At 40.2% G+C, this 18,955-nt stretch overlaps 1 protein-coding gene across 1 annotated transcript in view; it reads right to left on the bottom strand.

Moving 5' to 3' along the window:
* LOC139688363 (TBC1 domain family member 14-like) overlaps nt 1-18,955 on the bottom strand; it is a 125,757-nt gene that overhangs the window by 64,090 nt on the left and 42,712 nt on the right. The gene's annotated exons all lie outside the window — the stretch shown is intronic.

Genomic DNA, 18,955 nt, shown 5'->3' with positions numbered 1-18,955 from the left:
GAAATATTTTTACTCTTGTGATCCGTTCGATTCCGCCTTCCCCACCTCTATTGTGTTCGTCCTTTATGTGTGTTCCTATCCCTTTTCCTTATATCTGTTTCTGTATTTATGAGTATTTATTCGCCGTTTGGCGGGATTTCGTGTTTAAATGTATATATATATATATATATATATATATATATATATATATATATATATATATATATATATATATATATATATATATATACATTTAAACACGACATTTACAGGAACCCAGTCCAACGCTCTACCCACTGGAGTATATATATATACTATATATATATACATATATATATATATGGTTCGCGGTAGTCCAGTGGGTAGAGCGTTGGACTGGGTTCCCGGGTTCTATTCCCGGGCTAGGCACTCTGGGCACCTGCAGCTCCACCCAAGCTAGTGATTTTTCAGGTACCAGGTCTTCCTCGAAAACCATAACCGGCACAGGGAAAGGAACTGGCCCCCCTACCATGATGTGTGAATTTTCACACACCGTATACGGCTTAGTACTGGGTGATCTCTGCCATCACCTACTAAACCGACCTTCGGGTTGATTACTGTGTTTGTATATAGATACATAATTTTTTCTGTGTTACTGTGTTTGTACACACATATATCTATGTGTATTTATATATACATATATATAAATGTGTGTATGTATGTATATATATATATATATATATATATATATATATATATATATATATATGCCCTAGAGAAAATAATCTAGAAAGTTTCAGAATATTCTGGGACTTGCTCAATTTTTTTTAGCATTTTCTAATTCTAGAGCCTTCTACTGAAGCACTCCTCAAACCTCCGCAAATCAACCCTAGTTAATCCCCATCATCAATTATCCCTTTTTCGAAACGGAAATCGGTCATTATTATGATCAGGTAGACCAAAACGTGATGATTTTAGGACTTATGGCCTTTGAGGAGGTCTTAAGGCATCATACGGCGTAGGAATAGGGAAATATGGTAGGACTAGCCAAACACACTACTACTGGGCTACTACGCCGCATTAGCAACATGAAGAGGAATTCCAGCTTACAGCGATTCATTTTTGGCCACTATTTAAGCCAAGATCTTTGGCAAGGATTTCTATAAAACCACAGGATCTACATCACCCTCGAGGAAAATGTCCCTATCAACAATTAAAGCACAAAGAAAAACCCGAGTTCCACTTAATGGCACCAGGAGCACTTCTCATATCAGAATTTCCATTTTGGAGAAGGATTTTGGTGGGTGGGAAAGAGTAATATGAGGTTCTCTTTAAAATTTAAGTTTGCTCCACTTTCTAATATGAAACGTTAGGAGTCCTGGGGGAAATAAAAATGGACGTACCGCATATAATTTCATCCATTGAGTGATTGAAAACATCATCAAGTCAAAAACCGAAGTGGAAAAATTCTTCGCAAGAGTGGTCGCATGCCTTTAATTTTTTTTACCAAATTTTGTCGGAACAAATTATTGGGAAATGCATTAACTGCAGCGTGTAACTCTAAAACATATTCATAAATTTCGTGGAAAAAATTGCCCGACTTAATCAGCAAAGCAATGACCCAAGATTGGCGTTCCAAGGCGTTTCTCACTGGAAAACTGGACAATTCCCTAAACCAGGAATTTATTCTCATCGAATCCGTCATTCAAAGTACTCTATCTATTACATGTAATTTTGTGAAGGGTTCTCGACCACTATTATATACTTTTACGCACCGCGGGATCTTCCTTTTCTTATCCCGGCATCATTTCCTTCTTAATTCCTTCGTAATTTCTACCGGCTTTCATGCTGACCAAAAAGCCAATTCTCTTCTTCCCCCTACCCTCGCTTAGCAATCATTCTACCTTTTATCACAGTCATAACATCCTTTCAACCTATCAAATATTTTATACGCCTTCTTCGGATGTCTACTAGTAATGTCTTATCTTCGTTCGCCATATTTTAAACTTCTAAGCCCGACTTCCATTGAGTCCAACATATTACTTCTAATAAGTATTTAAGACAAGCATTCAAGCTTATTCTCTTCCCTCAAAAAGCAGGTTTCATATCCTTACAGGGCTACTCTTTATGTTAAAGTTCGTACCTATCTTTTCGAATTTCCTGAGGTGGCATTGTATTTCTTGACGATGCATAAGTTATTTTGCCTTGGTTTCCCCCAATATGTACTTTTTTATTCCCAATTAATTGTAGTGTTTCAATGCAAACATCGCATACCTTTCGGCTATTACATTCTTGTTCTCTGAATAGTATACATGCGAAATATACTAATCCCAATTTCACATTGAATAAAGAAATTTGCTCAACGCATTATTCCGTTAATAGCGCACTCGGTAGCGGGTATTGGCTCTATTAAAGACAACTCAATTCTCGTTTGCATCGTTGCAGCTGTGGCAATTCATACTGAAACGTTTGTTGGACAAGGCCGGTTTTGTTACACATTCACGAGTAAAAGTTTGACTCAGCGAATACGCAATAATTCATTTCGCTCAAAAAACAGCAATAAACAAAAAACATTTTTGGGGCCATAGAAATGGCAAATACAGAGGCTAACATCTTTGAAACACCACCGCGGTACATTTTAAAGCCTATTCACCGCAGAGCAACTGGAGGAAGCTGACTGAAACCGTGAACTCGGGAGAAGGAGAACAAAGATAACTACTGGGGCATGATATCCTGGATATCGCACCAAAATTGCTTGTGTGGCCGCAGTCAGGAACAGCTGTTCTCAACTGATACACTCCGCCTTAATTCCAGGGGACGGAGGTGGGGGAATAAAAGAGGAATAAACCGGCCGCCACGTTTTCGGCCAAACATGCGGACGGCCAGAGAAAAGTGGGGAGGGATAAGAGGGAGCAGGAGTGTGTGTGTGGGGGAGGGGGGGTTTGCAGAGAGTAGGGTTTGGGGCTTGCTTTACCCCACTCGGAACGATAATCCCGCCTCGGGACACGAAGGGTGAACGCCGGGGAGCGAGGGATATCGAATTCTCGGTAAAATCCCCAGACGACAACTAAGGATTCCCTCGGCTCTCGTACACGAGGAGAGATGCTGCTGCCGTTTCCGATAAAAACACGCTCCTAACTCTATGCACCCTGGAGTCCTACCACTTCCCTTCCTCCTCCCCCTTCTTTCTTCCTCTCCTCCCACAGAGCAACTCAAATGAAATCACTCCCCTTCAGCCCTGAGAGCTTAATCCACAAACAAAGGGGCTTCTGAGGAAAAAAAGCACATACCTCGGCACGGTTCGCGCCCGTAAGTCGAAAACCCCAGCGCAACGTCGAATCCTTCTTAGCCCCCCCCCCCCCCACGACGACCGACCACTCAAGTTTTCAACACCGTCGGATTCCCACGGGCCCTCCCCCTTTCCTCCGATGCCTTCCTAGCATGCTCTTTTTTTGTTTTCGAACGAACAAATATTTACCCCACCCTTTCCGGGTCTTATGTGACGCCCAAGAGACCACACCGCGGGCATTGCAGCGGACGATGCGAAAAATAAAAGATTAAAAACGAAAAAAAAATTATTTTTCCCGCCCCGTGATGAAAAACCTATTTCATTTTTTTTAATTTAAACTTTTTTCAATCAATATTATGATGCTTTAAAATTCCAGATCCTTGAATATAAACCTCATATCTATGCAGTTTTTTCTTTAATTTGGCTGAATTTGAATGAGCGGTCGAGATTTCACGAAGGACTAGAGTTGCACTATGACTAGGAGAGGTTGAAAAAAAGGTCGCATTTTCTGTTCGCTCCGAAATGGTACAACATAGAGCAATTCTAACTTCTTTTAGTTGTCAAAAGAGAACGAGATAAATGGTGATGTGATTTGCATTCAAATCGCTCTTGATGTTTTTATAGAGGAGTTCACACTCGGAGGCATATGATAAAGTTCCCGATATCAGTGAGAAACACACGGCGAAGAGGGCTACTCAAGAAATTGCTGACGGAGCGGGGGTTACGTAGGGATTTTCTCAGCGGGCTGAGACCGAAACCTGGCGCGGAAAGATGGACGGAAACCTGGCGCTGGATACCCTTGGCATTTTAACCGTGGGAACAGACAGTTCGTCTAGACTGCCTACATCGAGTACTGTGCTAAATTAACTGCTCCCCTCACCGAAAGGAATGCCACCGGAAAATTTGCAGACGATAGGATCCGAACGCGGAACCACAGAGTGGGAGACGAGCAACTCGCATTTCTTTTCGAGGGAGCGTTAGGAAATGCTAACCTTCACGTGACGAAGTGGGAACCAACTAGAAAGTAGTGGGCGGAGCATAGACTGAGAGAATTTCAATCTATCTCAGGTCGTGCTCACAACGTAATTTAGTGCGCTGGGTTGCCAAATGTTTTCACTCGTGGGAAAGGTTCGCAAACCGCGAATCATGGCCACCGTTCCTGGACCCACCAGACGCGCTGACGACTAGCCCATGGGTGGCATAGTTCACCCATTGGAGGATTTTACACTTGATAAAGCCCAGCTTTAGTTCTTTAATGCTAGTTTTGGTTCACATAAAAAAACTAAAAACAGTAACAAACGTGAAAATATCGTCAAGGAAAATTTTTGAAAATTTAAACTCTCCACAACTCACCAATTTCGATAGTTAAAGAGGGATTCTCTTGCATTTTATATTTCCATGGCATTTCAGAGTTTCTCATATTTTCCTGTTTTGAAGACAGGGCAAACTGCGCCGACTGTTAAAGAGGAAAATATTCGCATCGGTAGCCTGATTCTGATTTACCAATTCTAAGCGCGATACCGATCTCCTATTGGGCATTCACCTCACGTCGACCTTGGATTTTGAAAATTCGAGAACGGAAAAAAGACTATCAGATCTCTCAATTTCTTCCATGGCAGGAATATCGACCATTGTCGATCAATCGATGAGGGGGGTTTAAGGGTCTATTCAGCATATCCTAAATACGTCTTCGCCTCGCACATCCCTTTCGTACATCAAAGCGATACGATTGCGAAGTTTCTTTTCCAAATGGAATTTGCGATGCGGATGTGAATTTGAGGTCTGAAACTCGATCACGTCCAACAACCTCAATGCAGCGTACTTGAGCCAGGTGAAAAGTCAGCGTGTTGAGCTTCGCTCGCTCCTGCAGAACGGACGACCATTGGGGGAGGGGGATGTCTCCTATCATATCTCAAATTACTGAAATGCATTCCATTGGAAATTTCGTGCAATGTATGCACGGCAGCGTCAGGATAACGATGCTTCAGGGGAAAACTGTTGCGCAGTAACTTCTAGAAGCATAAAAAATGGCCAAAATTGCCAAATCCCAGCAGTTTTTTTTATAAGTAGATGATGCCTGGATGAATTTGAAAGAGCGAATAGAATTACTCTTTCAGATCAGAAAATACAGTGCCCAAGAGTATACATGCCGCTCTTTTCAAACTTACTCTTGATTGAAATTGCGATCTCTTTTACAAATCTACATGTACAAAATATACCGCTAACCGCCATAAATACGTGTGGCGAAGGATTTTAGAGTACCACCAATACATGCTGACCTACATGCCTTTGAATATATATTTGCCAACAAACAAAAAAATCATAGCACATACATACGCGCCTATATACGTGTACATCATGCAATAACTGGTTCGTTTCATTAAATCATAAAATTTTAGTCTTCCAGTTGAGGACTTCCCTTTGAGGGAACCTGGGCTCGAGTCGCACTTAAGATGCTTATTTTATGTAGATTTTGTAGATACTGACCGAGTATAGACTATTTATAAATCAGTGCGTTTCGAAACATAAACTACAATTCATACATCTCTCTTCAATTCGTTAAAACAATAATGCATTACAATTTCCGTTCCAAGGATCGAAAACTTCCATTCTTTGGACTAAATTAGGCCTACCAATCCCATTTAAATGTTATCCATCGCTATGAAATATTAAACGAACCATAGAGGAAATATTTGGATGAAGCATTTTACAATATTGCCCTGTTTATTAAAACGTAACATCCATTTATCAAAGTTAGAGAAGTTTTAAAGAAAGAACGACTCATGACGGCATCAAAGATGTAAAAAAACATTTGCTGCGAAGTATCAATAAAAACAAATCAAGCATGATGCTGCTCAACCTGGGCAAAAAGAAATTTAACATTATACACTCTAATTGTTGCAATGGAAACTATCTATGTGTGTATCTGTATATATATATATAGCCGGAGAAGGCCGAAAGCTTAAACAATTTACCATGTGAGTGTCCTTTTAAATATTACTATTTTATTTGTGTTCTATTGTGCCGTCCAAATATTATACTGCTCGTGTGAGTGTTTCCGTATAATCGATATATATATATATATATATATATATATATATATATATATATATATATATATACATACATACGTGTGTGTGTGTGTGTGTGTGTGTATATATATATATATATATATATACATACATACGTGTGTGTGTGTGTGTGTGTGTATATATATATATATATATATATATATATTTTTTTTTTTTTTTTTTTTTTAAAGCAAAGGATTCATGGAAGCGGCATCGATTGTCTACCCACTTCTGCTTTTAGCTTATTTCTTGACCTAGGACTTCACTTCGCTGTTCCCACACATTTTTAACTAATTCGAGCTCCGTTTACTTTCCCACAAACTTGAGACCGAAATGTAAAACATTCACACGTCCATCGCATGCATCCGGCTGAGGGCAACAGGTTTTAGGACCACTACAACATGCCAAGCCAGCCGTTTCCGGATTGGCGAGAGCGACGTGGAGAGCGTTGGCACACTTTGCCAGCTTCGCACAGACTTTAGAAAAGGAATGTCCAATGTTGCAGACTAACCTCCAAAAGACTACATTTTCGCGAAAACTTGGTGAACCCAAAAACTACCAACTTGCAATGCAAGAGTTTTAACCAGGTCACCGGAAAAGGAATATTTGAGGAAATTCGGGTTTATGAAAGTATAACAGTTGGATCCTTAAGAGCTCACTGGTCGACGAAAGTCAATTATAATTTTATTTCTGCTTTGGGAAGCGGGTAATTTCGGGGACGAACATTTTACGGATTCGAAAATAAACCTCGCGACAGACCTGCTTTTCCCAATTGGGGGCTGTTTGCAAAGGAATAATCTTCCTTGGCATTTGTTTGACATTAGTTACTACGGAGAAGTATTAGGGGATTACAAATTGAACGTTTGGTCATGGGACAGATTAATATAGAGTTCAGCTGATACACCGCAAATTAAAGCAGAGTCCATTAATGAGCAAGGGAGTAGTAGAACGCAAACTTAATTGTTCCTGAAGAAACTACTGCCATAATAGTGCTCCCCGTCCTTTCTTTTCGGAACTGATTTACTGACAAAATTAATGTTACCCCGTGTTTATGTTTCCTGTTCTAAAAATCTGTCGAATGCCATGGCGGGCTTACCCTCAGAAACTCTCCTCAAACGGGCGATTCAGATACTAATAATGGATTTTGATTACTTATTTAGCAAATCATCATGGCGTACATAATTAATGCATTCATTAAAAAAAATAGTTTGGCTTTCTTCTACCCTGAATACCAATGCAATACGTTGGCATATTTTTAAAGAGATCTTAAATATTATGGCTTGAAACAGCTCACGTCGTATCGCTCACAATATTAAGATACCCGATTATCTAAACGAAGATTTGATATGTTTGAAATAGTTAAATACGGCTAATCACAGTCATCAATCTGAAGGTCAGTTTGATAGGCGAGAGTAGATCTTCACCTAGTCCTAGGCCCAACGGCGAGTGGAATTCACATATTAGCAGTGCAGGGGGTCCAGTTCCCTTCCCTACGCCACCTGGGGTTTCTAAGGATGACCTGGAACACGAAAAATCACAGTTTCGGTGAAGCTGAAGGTATGCAAACACACGCGTCCCCGGAAAGCGAACCCAGGTTCAGTTATTAGCAGACCAGCACTCTACCCACTGGATTAACAGGTTTTATTTACTTACAGGTAGTCAAACTAATTTAATCTAGCGAAAATACTACCTTCCTAACCTAGCTTCCGTATTGATTCACCCTAAGCTTCAGCCTGCAAACATAGGGATGTGGCACTTCGTTAGTACAGGGCGAGAAACCATATCGAAACCAACCCTGCGACCTACTCGCTAATCCCACACGATACTCCTTTCCATTCTTGAGGAACCACTTTTTTCTCCTTTTGTTCTCCCCAGTTCGCATTACTAAGAAGGCCATCGCTGCGTTGGTTATGTCACACAAGCAGAGAACCCTAGCGCACGTGGCGATGGCGGAACCCGGCGTCAACCCAACATCGACGTTGTTAAAATGTTAGGCATCCATCAGCCGTTTTGCACGGAACTGATTTCTCGGAATGATTCTCCAAGAAGGGTCAACCGTGGCCTTGCAATGACCCCCAAACGTTAAACTTGCCCAATGCTGTCCTCCTTTCGCGTGATTTCTTTCACCTTCCGGTTCAAAAAACGTTCATCGAAAGCCAAAGAGTCAAATTTAAACCTTGCCAACTTGGAAGCGGGATTTGATTCGAATCATCTGGCACCCTTCAGGAAATGCTCCCTGCGGTGTGGTGTAGTTGCAGTCCTAAGTGAAGTTAACCCAGATGTTCACTTACAGGTATCCTAAAGAGAAAACACCACACACACACGCCAGAATAGACATACGTAGAATTTGTTCGGCATCTAAAGTTAGGGGAGAGTTATTTTCAGTGCAATCGCCCAAGTTTCAATTACATGATTGAACATTGAACAGTAGAACTAACACAGACGACGGATAAATTTAGCAGCTTTCTCATAGACTTATCATGGCAAGGATAGGAGTTTCACCTCTGGAGATGATAGAAAAATAATAATAATAAGTACTCATAGTCAATGTGACACAAGATTTCTCCTTACCTAAAATTTTCCACCCCTGTCACACAACAGAGCCAAATTTTCATCACAATAGCACATTCCTTCTTTCGCTGTCACCCTAATTTCATATTTTGATTGAATTCATGCCACTAAATAAGATAGCACAAGAGTTATTTTCACTGGAATGATTACACATGGCGACGTCGCCTTCTCCCAAATTCAAATACTTCAAGGAAATAACGCATATGCTAGGCTTCATTAAAAGTCATTTTCACCCGAGTGATTCTTTAGATTAGGTTCATCGACGGAGTCGTTCACCACTCTTGCCGAGCGGTGCCAGGCTCTTGTCCTAACGCCTCCGTCATAGGGTGACCCGCAGAGCATGACAGTACATGCATACTATGGGATCTTTGGTTTTCCTCTGGGGTAATATGAGGGAAAATCGCCTGTGCACAGCAGACTGAACGTAAAATCGTATGGTTTCCATTTTTCATTTTGGCAACATATTTTTTCCCCGCTCCCTTCCTCTCCCTAATCTTCACCAGGGTGTAAAAGATAAGTACATCGGACACCGCCCGGGCGTCCGATCGTTTAACTTTAATGGCGAAAATTACCAGTTTTCGAAAGGTTCCCACGGTATCATGCCACAAACATAAGACGGACGGAGTGGAGTGAGAGCAAAACGATTAGATAAATGGTAATAATTCATGGGAAATTAAGGGAATAGTTGGGGGGAAAAAAGAAGATAACTTGAGTGGAAATAAGTAACACCCCCAGCGTTGGCATGATACCGCAACGCTAGGTGATTGTGTGATGTCGTGACGCTAATGATGACGCTTCGAAATCCCTGCAGGAGCATGTGAGTTTAGCTTCGTTGCACATGCACGTCAGGCAGATTGCCTGCAATATAATCATGACAGGTACTAATCACAAGGTCAACTAGACATGCAGAGGAAAGATAACAAGCGAGGAGATCTAAAGGTGACTTGAAGACTGACGTCAACTAGTTCTTAGGATGCAATCCTTTCCCGTCCATTCTCGTAAGAATATAAATAATACATAGTTATCCAAGATGTTTGAAGAAAACGAATATATACACTTTGTAAAAAATGTTTACAACGATGCGGGTCAATTTTTATTCAGAGAGGTCATTTAGAGCGGGCAACGGCTCCCACTAACTGCCTAAGTTAAAGATTTTTGCGTGAAAACTCCGCCCCTAGGAGATACTTAGTTCATTTCCGACTTTCAGGGTAGTAGGGAGGTGGTACGTCAAGCTATGTACTCTAAAAGGCATTGAATTTCAACCGGGGTGTCGTAATGACGACTAAGGCGTGCCGCGAAATTTATAGATGGGACATTACGCTTCCTGTGTGCAGTACTAAGAGAGCGAAAGGAGTAATATTTCCGCCATTGTTAATTTAACGCGTTTGTTTATGCTCACCGGCTCATCAAATTTCAGCTACGCAAGAAAATCGCTAAATTCAGCTCCGAGGTTTCCCTTTTTTTCTGGTCTTTTTTAGTAATTTTACTTGTGCCTCAACCTACCACCTTGAGACTTGATAGGAAACTCCTACGCGGTTAACGAATTAAATGTTCTTATTCTGTTCATACTTTTGAGTATCTCGCTTGAATCACTAAATTTATCCTCTTCGCGTGCGAAATTTTGAATATTTTGTCGGATTTTTGCATAGATTAACCATTGCCGCGGCATCGTTTTGTTTCATTTATTAGTGAAATTTCTGTTTAAAAGGAAGTGGATAAGAATAATATAAGGATAAGAATATGAGTGTACAGAGACTTGTAGGGATATTTCACTATGGATATGTTTTCCAACTTTAATTATCATTATAAGGCATTTTTTAGGCTTCAATCGGACACCTTAAGAAAAAAAACCCGTTTTTCTCTCAAGGTATCAATTTTCGATCATTGCTTACGGTCTGTATACCAGACAAAAAATATTTAAAAAACTCTGCAACCATTTTTATCTAAAAATTAATACAAACTAACAGAAACGGTAAAATTATTCAAAATGAAATAAAATAGCTGATTATGTCAACATGTGAACAATTATACACACAAATAGAGGTGTTTTAATACAAAATTACAGTGTTACTTTTAGAAAAACTTGAAAATCGCACATTAAGGTCTTCCCAAATAGAATCCCCTCAACCCTGTAATAAAAATTGAAATGGTAACTATTGTTAAATTGAAAACTTTCTAAAGAGGTCGACAAATAATACCTAATAAATACTTGTAGCGCAAGGAATTCTTATAGTCTGTTTAATACAGATAACGATTGATGAATTATCTGAAATACAAAGCCTCCATTGCAAACACATTAAGCATAAGATTGCCGCTGAAAAATACTTGAGTTTAAATGACTGACTATATTCGCACCATTGCCAATTTCTTTGCACTATATCTGACAATTATTTGGTTAAATCTCGCATGGCTGTTGTGGTCCCGCAGCTGTGAGCACTGGATTTCTATTTCCAAGCCGTGAGTCACACTCTGTAGCAGGGAGGGAGGAAGGGGTACTGAAACGAGGAAAAAGGAAATTCCAGTGTTAGTATCTTCCTACGCTTACGAAATGCGACAAGAGGTCACCCGATTAAAACGTCTTTCTCGCAAGGAAAGCGGAGGAGCGCTTGCGTCGACTCTTGCTGTGCGCTCGCGTGACGAGGCAAATCACGAATCGCATAACCCCACGAACAGGTAGGCGATTAAACAGACAATCCGGCCATCCGACAAGGAGGATGTTGGCCATTTGACACACTACTTTTTGAAAAAAAACATGCGAGAACTACGCAGTCAAAACCATTCAAATGAGACACTCACCAAAAATTTATTTCGCGATTTAAAAAAAAATCAGAACTGATCTCTCGATTTGAAAAAAAAAATCAGCGAACGCGAGGCAATTCCGTTTCAAGCAGACTGACCAACAAATATGGACTAGGTGAATGAAATTTTCAGTTTATTATTTTCAACTAAGTCTGAGTGTATACTATCGATAAGAATACACTACGCTTCTTTTGGCGCAACTTGACATGCAACCGGTATCATCCTCTGCCCCTCGTTGAAAATAAAAGAAATGAGAAAAAATAACATTGAGAAAAAAATAAAAGTTCGATACACTGTAGTAAATAGGGGCGATGTTGTCACCATTTGATGTTATCTTTCGGATGCGGAGAATTCAGGTTCCCATCGGACTTAAGAAAAGTGTACGTCCAGAACTAATCAATAATGCAGAGCTTTATCTATATCAATGAATGGAAGTGACTTGATCGTTCATTAACAGCGATAAAACTAATTGTGTAACAGATAAAATACGAAACTTCAAAAGTACCAATGAAGTACCCATATGTATGTATGTATGTATATATATATATGTATATATATATATATATATATATATATATATATATATATATATATATATATATATACACATATATATATATATACATATATATATATACATATATATATATACATACACATATATATACATACATATATATATACATACATATATATATACATACTGGATATATATATATATATATATATATATATATATATCCAGTGTGTATATATATATATATTTATATATATACATTCAAACACGAAATCCCGCCAAACGGCGAATAAATACTCATATATACAGAAACAGATATAAGGAAAAGGGATAGGAACACATATAAAGGACGAACACAATAAAGGTGGGGAAGGCGGAATCGAACGGATCACAAGAGTAAAAATATTTCCTTGACCGGGACTCGAACCTCGGATCTTTCCACTTGCCGGGCGGATGCTCTTAACCACTTGAGCTATCGAGGAAACGTAGTTTACCCTGAGATCCGTCGGTCTAATATGTCGCCAAGCGTCCCCTATATATATACATATACTGTTATATATAACATATAGTATTACTATCTGATATAGAGTAGGATGATGGATTTTGTGTTTTGTTAGGAGTAATAAAATATTTGTTTGGTAGTTGTGTCCATCGAAAAACCTACCTTAACCGGTAGATTACCTTAAAAAATATTACTATCATGGAAATAGCTAAAAGGAAAAGGGATAGGATCACAAAAATGGACCAACACAGGAGAGGTGGGGAAGGCGTAATCGAGCAGATCCCAAGGGCAAAAATATTTCCTTGACCGGGACTTGAACACCGGATCTTTCGACTTGCCGGGCCGATGCTCTAACCACTATTGAGCTATCGAGGAAACGTAATTTACACTAGAATATACAGAGGGTTTATGCAACCAAGGGCCTGAATGTATATTCATATACTATATTATACATAATATATATTATATATATAACTATACATACATCTAAACAGTTTCTTATAATTTATCATTCCAAATCGCCCATTAGTGATGAGAAATATTAATTGGTTGCCTACGAATGAACTGTTGGTTTTCCATTGTTCTTGAAAACTATTAAGAAATATCACGTACTTTTTCACCACTTCAAAACATGAAAAACATTTCCATGAGAACACTCGTGCTTCCTTCAGCTCCTCACACGTTCTTGACCTCCATTTACGTCGACCAAAATGCCTATTCTTTCTCTTCCCCTTTCTCTCATACAAAGCCCAGGTCAGGTGGTAACTGTCGGAATTTCTTACTCCCTACTTTATCCCTATTTTTTCGAATTTTTTCTTGAAATCTTTCAGCCCATAACGGTATTCAAAATGACAGCTGCATACATACTTAAGTACATGCCCTTCACGCCGTTCCCTTGCGGAGTTTGCAAAATCGATAATGCTGATTTTTTTATACCATTTCAAGGACCTCATCTCTCTCTCCTACTTATTTCCTCCGTCCTGCCCTGCCCTTTTTACGCTTCCTTAGCCCCCGCCACTCATGCACTGTTTCACACATGCCCATCTCTTGCCTGAGGCTCGTATGAATCCACGTCTTGAGAGTCCCTCTGACCACATCCGACCACGACTAACTCTACGTTTTCCTCTTGAATCACCCAACACTCTCTGTGTGTTTGGTGATTCGACGCGCCCAATATCACAACACATCATACCACCGGGAATATCATCTTTACTCGTTAACAAAGTATCCAAACGATACTTTCATGAATCACCAACTTTTCACCTTATTTATACCAGTTTCACTCCTTAATAAGTACACCATTTTCATTGCATTCCACCGACGCTAATGCTTATTATTTAATATTATAGTTTGTCTCTTCAACATGGTAAGAGTTTGTAAAAGAGGAGTAAACGTATGTACACTGCCATTTTTGCTATTTTTTTCAAAGCAATAATGGATCGTTTTGTTAAATCAGAAGTATGATGCTTACAAGCTCGTAAATTTCCGTCACTTTGAAATGGAAAACTGAAATGGTACCATTTTCAAATTATTAAGGTTCCCAAAAAGGGAGTTACATTAAAATTCCAAATCTCTATTACATTTGCACATACAATTTGCGTCACCTTACCATTTTAGTTCAGAAATTTGCGAGCGCATGGACACGCGAGGTTATCTAACGTGATGCTCCAACGGATCTCAAAACTAAAACGAACGGCCTTATTACTAGGAATTCCCTAATCCTAATAAGTATATGTCACTCCAGGCATGAAAAAAATAGCCCATTACCCGATATTTTTCTCCAGCCTTAGAAATAATGAACGATTTTACGAGTCTCGGTACCGCTGCTAAATCTCCCACTTCTTGGCCATCCACCAAATGAGCAGGCCATTCTGTTTAACGACAGAAAAGCGACAGCAATGGACGCCATTTTCCTGCTAGCAATCTGTTATAAAGCTTCCGAGGCACACAGGAGTTGGAGGCATGCACCGCTATGCTGGTATTTCTGCAACTGTTTACTTATTGAACGAGTTCCCGGTCGTGATAGAAGAAATCCTCTTCAATAATTCCAATTGAATTGACATAAAGAAATATTTACGATGGTGAGCTTGGTGGATGATGGAAAAACCATGTCTTAACAGGAATCGAGGTCGAGTGAAGTAATATTTTCAAGTAGATATTCCACCTAATCAGTGCACTGAATAATTTGTGTTTGCACAAAATAGCAATATTTGGAATAGATAAATTAAGTAGGGCAAAGTTAGTTATTTTCTTTCGACCTAATGACGGTGGTCAGTGTTCTAAATAAGACATTGAATGATTTAACCACGACAATTCCCTAAATTTTCATTTTCCACGAACGGCGTTTTAGTGCGTCGCGTATATTTGCTAAAGATCTTGGCTTTTAGTTAAAATTCTAGCTGGAGGGTTGATTCGAAATTGGAAAGATGTCCCGTGATTTCAAGGTATAGATTGTAGGCAAAAAGCTCTAAATTCGCACGCTGGGATAAGAGGGAGTAGATAAGGGAGGTGATTAATTTTCTTTTTACCATTTTTTGGAAACCTTCGAAGCTTTTTTCAAAAAAAAGGGACTTTATCAGTGAATCCGGTAAAAGGTTGAATTTCAAATAACTCTTTTAAGGAACATGCACGAGCATTATTGCTCGGGATTTTTGCACACGAATGTGGCCTAAAAGATACACATTTCAAGTAACAAGGAGTAATTTTTTGTCCCGACCTGCATTCGGTAAAAAATATGCTGACTGGCCGAAATAATTTACTTAACTCAATATAAACCTTAAATTATCTCTTTACTTAGACTTTTTCCATAACTTAAGTTGCAAAAAGAGAAGCGGCTTAATGTCGCAAATGAGTCAACAACACCTATGAATACTTTTGGTGAAGGAATTTGAGACGATGAACGCTGTCTCCCAATTGCAATGCTAGTTTAGCGAAGAACCGTCTGAACCGAGTCATATCAGTTTGATGACAAGCGGAAGAGTGGAACTGATATTTTATTTGCATAGGCTCCACTTAATCGGAAACAAAAGAACGGTAATTGTGCAAAAAAACTCATTGACCAATTACCACAATTAAAACTTACACATAAACACACAGAACTTCAAGACATTTGATTAGACAAAAGGAAATGCATTTTATATACAAACTGTCTACGCATTTTTAAAGTCAAATCTATGGTGTTTTCTACACAACCAGATTGGGTACAAGGCGTGGCGTGGTATGCTGGTGGAGGCGTTCGACTAGCGGCCGCAGAGTAACTGCGGGGCTCAAAACCGGATGCCGCATCTTAATACCTCCGGGTTACCTCAGTTGAGTGGTTTCCCGGGTGAGAAATTTCTGGGAAACCATTCTTGATACAAGGAAAGAAACTCTCATCCCCGGCGCCAATGTTTTAATTCCACACACCGCAACCCTTATTACCCGCTGTGATCTACCATCACCCATCAACCCGAACTTCCAGTTGAACACTGTGATTTCATTTGCCTTGGATACCTATCCACACTTTTCCTCCCGAAAAACAATCTGACTTTTCCTCTTACATCGCTCCTATAAGAGATGTGGGCGGGCCGAAGTGGAGCGAAGGGGGGAGAGGCGTAACTCCCCCCCCCACAACCATCACACTTCCCCGCCTCGACACGATGTTATCGAACCTTTCGGTCCACGAACGTGTTTCAAAACGGGGGCTGCAGCGAGAGACTACGGCGGCTCGAGCGCGACTTTTTATTCGGGGGCGTGCTGGGGAAAAAGGAGATTGCGCGTAAAATGATACGTCCCATAGGGTGAGGGGGGAGTGGGGAGGGGCCGATTGCGCGTGAGGGAAGGGGACTAGCCGAGGAAGCCGCTTGACGGTGAGGACGCAGAGATAGGGTCTAGTGACAAGAGGGGGTGGGGTGGGAGTACTACTTAATCTGCCCCTGGTCACAGGAAGTGCGGAGCTAGGGTGAGGGCCGGGGAGTGAGTGAGGCGGGATTGAGTGGGCGGGCGAGTGGAGCGGGAGGATGAGGCGGAGGAAGGGATACGAAGCGGCAGGGGAAGCGAGGCGAGATTATGCGCTTGTGACTGACATGCCCCCCCACCCAGTGCATCGCTTGCCGGCCGCAAAGATCGGGGAGAGGCACTAGTAACGTTCGACGGACAAGGGGAGATCTTCCACCGTCAACTCCTCGCGAAGCAGTCCCACCATTCCTATTGGTCTCATCCTTATCCTCACCCTCGGAGGACGGCATCTTCCGACGTTCCCTTCGCCTCCGAATCGCATGCACTGCTAACTGCTCAAGTGAACGCTATTTTCGCAACGATATCACGTCTTTTATCCATCTAAAATCTACAAATATATAATACTAACCTTCGCGATGCTTATTTCGTCATTCGGCGTTAAGATCACACGAACCCCCACATACATACATACATGCATAAAAATCCCTTTACGATCCTCGTTTTTTTCGATTTCCGTGAGAGGCCGTTGAATTATTATTTGATGGTGTGCCAGGGGACTCAAATCTTAGAATTCTTTTCTGGAATCGTGAGAACTGAACGGCATTTGAAGCTGTTCAAACTACAATTTTACTCGTACAAATGATCGTCGAGAGGTGTGAAGTGGGCTTTGCCAATAAGATACGAGAGTGTTAAAGCGCAGAGATCTGGACCCTTTGGTGACACGGCCCGGAGTAGGAAGGCCGATTGCCGAACGTCCCTGCTGTTCTCATAGTCAACAAAGCACTTATTCACATCACATTGAGTTGTAATTATTTTTGAGATCGACTCATCGTTGAATCCAGCCTTCTTCCAAGGGAGAATGGAAGGCAATGCGGGAATTCAGATTAAATAGTTGACACTTTCAGTTGCCTTAATATTTATTAAAATCACATGAATTTTATACATTAATATAAAGCAGCAAGCGTATCAGACGGAGCTGACACACAGATTCCTCATCGCAGCAGTCTATAAAAGAGAATCATAATTTAGTCACCGTATTTCTTCCTTAAAAGAAACCTACTATCACATACGTTTTACAGGATGATACAAATGGCGAATGCATGGAATGGTATGCGAGATATTTATGATCATAATTATTATCAAGAGTTATACACCGGAAGGCTGGTTTTTAGCATCTCTCCAAACTGTCCTGTTCCCCTCCAATAACCCCATTCCCTCATAGCTCCTAGCACCGACTTTTTCCATTGCCTGCTTCTTATTTGTCAACCTTGGCCTTCTTCTATCATTTTTCCTCTCCATGTTTCCTTCTATTATAATTTTCAAAGATTGAACCTCAGGATCCGCCAAATTAATCTCCAGCATCTTATACACCTCTACAGGCTTTACTTCTCGCCCAATCTTCTAAGTATTTCTTAATTTTTTTCTAATTGTCTATCCATTTCATTTTCAGCATTCATCTACAGCACCATTTTTTCATCGCCTCCAATCTTCTTTTCTCTGCTGCTTATATTGTTCAATTCTCACATCCGTCGAAAGGTGGACTCCATGTCTACCATTTAATGAATGTCATCCTTATGCCTATGATAATACTTAAAAATCTAGGCCACTTGAGCTCTACGGCCAGGCAAATTCTTATTCCTTATTCCTCGCAAATCAACAAAACAAATGAAAACTCCTATAGCCGTAATAAGCTAACCCTAATCACCCAGCAACGAAAACAAATTTTTGCTGTGATGTTTTGTGGGCAAAGAAATTCCACGACAGACACCAACACCAACCTCTCAAACAGAATACCCTTCTGTAGTAGTTTGCGGGAATGTTACTTCCTCGCCAGTAGCCAATTATAGACAAAAACACTCAAACCCAATTGAGAGCCTATGCTAATACTATTTGACGCAATTCGTTCTTATTCTTCTGATTTAAAGTCTTTTTCACCAATCATATAATGCCTCCGATATCATCGACATAACAAAACTTTTCCACTAGTTTCAATGTAATTTATATATATATATATATATATCTACGGCACATGAAAATATCAAGCGAGGCAATTGCAAGAAAAAACAAGCAATGGCAATGCCACCCTGACTGTTTTAATGGCTTCACGCTAAAATATTCGAGGCATGGATAAGATTTGGCGGAATGGTTGGATATGTAAACGCAACTGTCGTTCTATACTCTTGGCGATACCGATGGCGCAGGGCACAACTGTTCTATGTGGAGCGATAAATAGCACTCGTGAGATAAAAGAGAGAATTAAATTACGGGCGAATGCATCTGAAATGAAAGCAATTATGCTTGATAAGAAGAAT

The sequence above is a fragment of the Hetaerina americana genome, unplaced genomic scaffold, assembly GCF_022747635.1.
Source record: "Hetaerina americana unplaced genomic scaffold, ioHetAmer1.1.p SCAF_2, whole genome shotgun sequence".
NCBI classification, from domain to species: Eukaryota; Metazoa; Arthropoda; class Insecta; order Odonata; family Calopterygidae; genus Hetaerina; species Hetaerina americana.
Note: the sequence above shows the minus strand (reverse complement) of the source record. Positions and strands in the feature narration are given on the sequence as shown.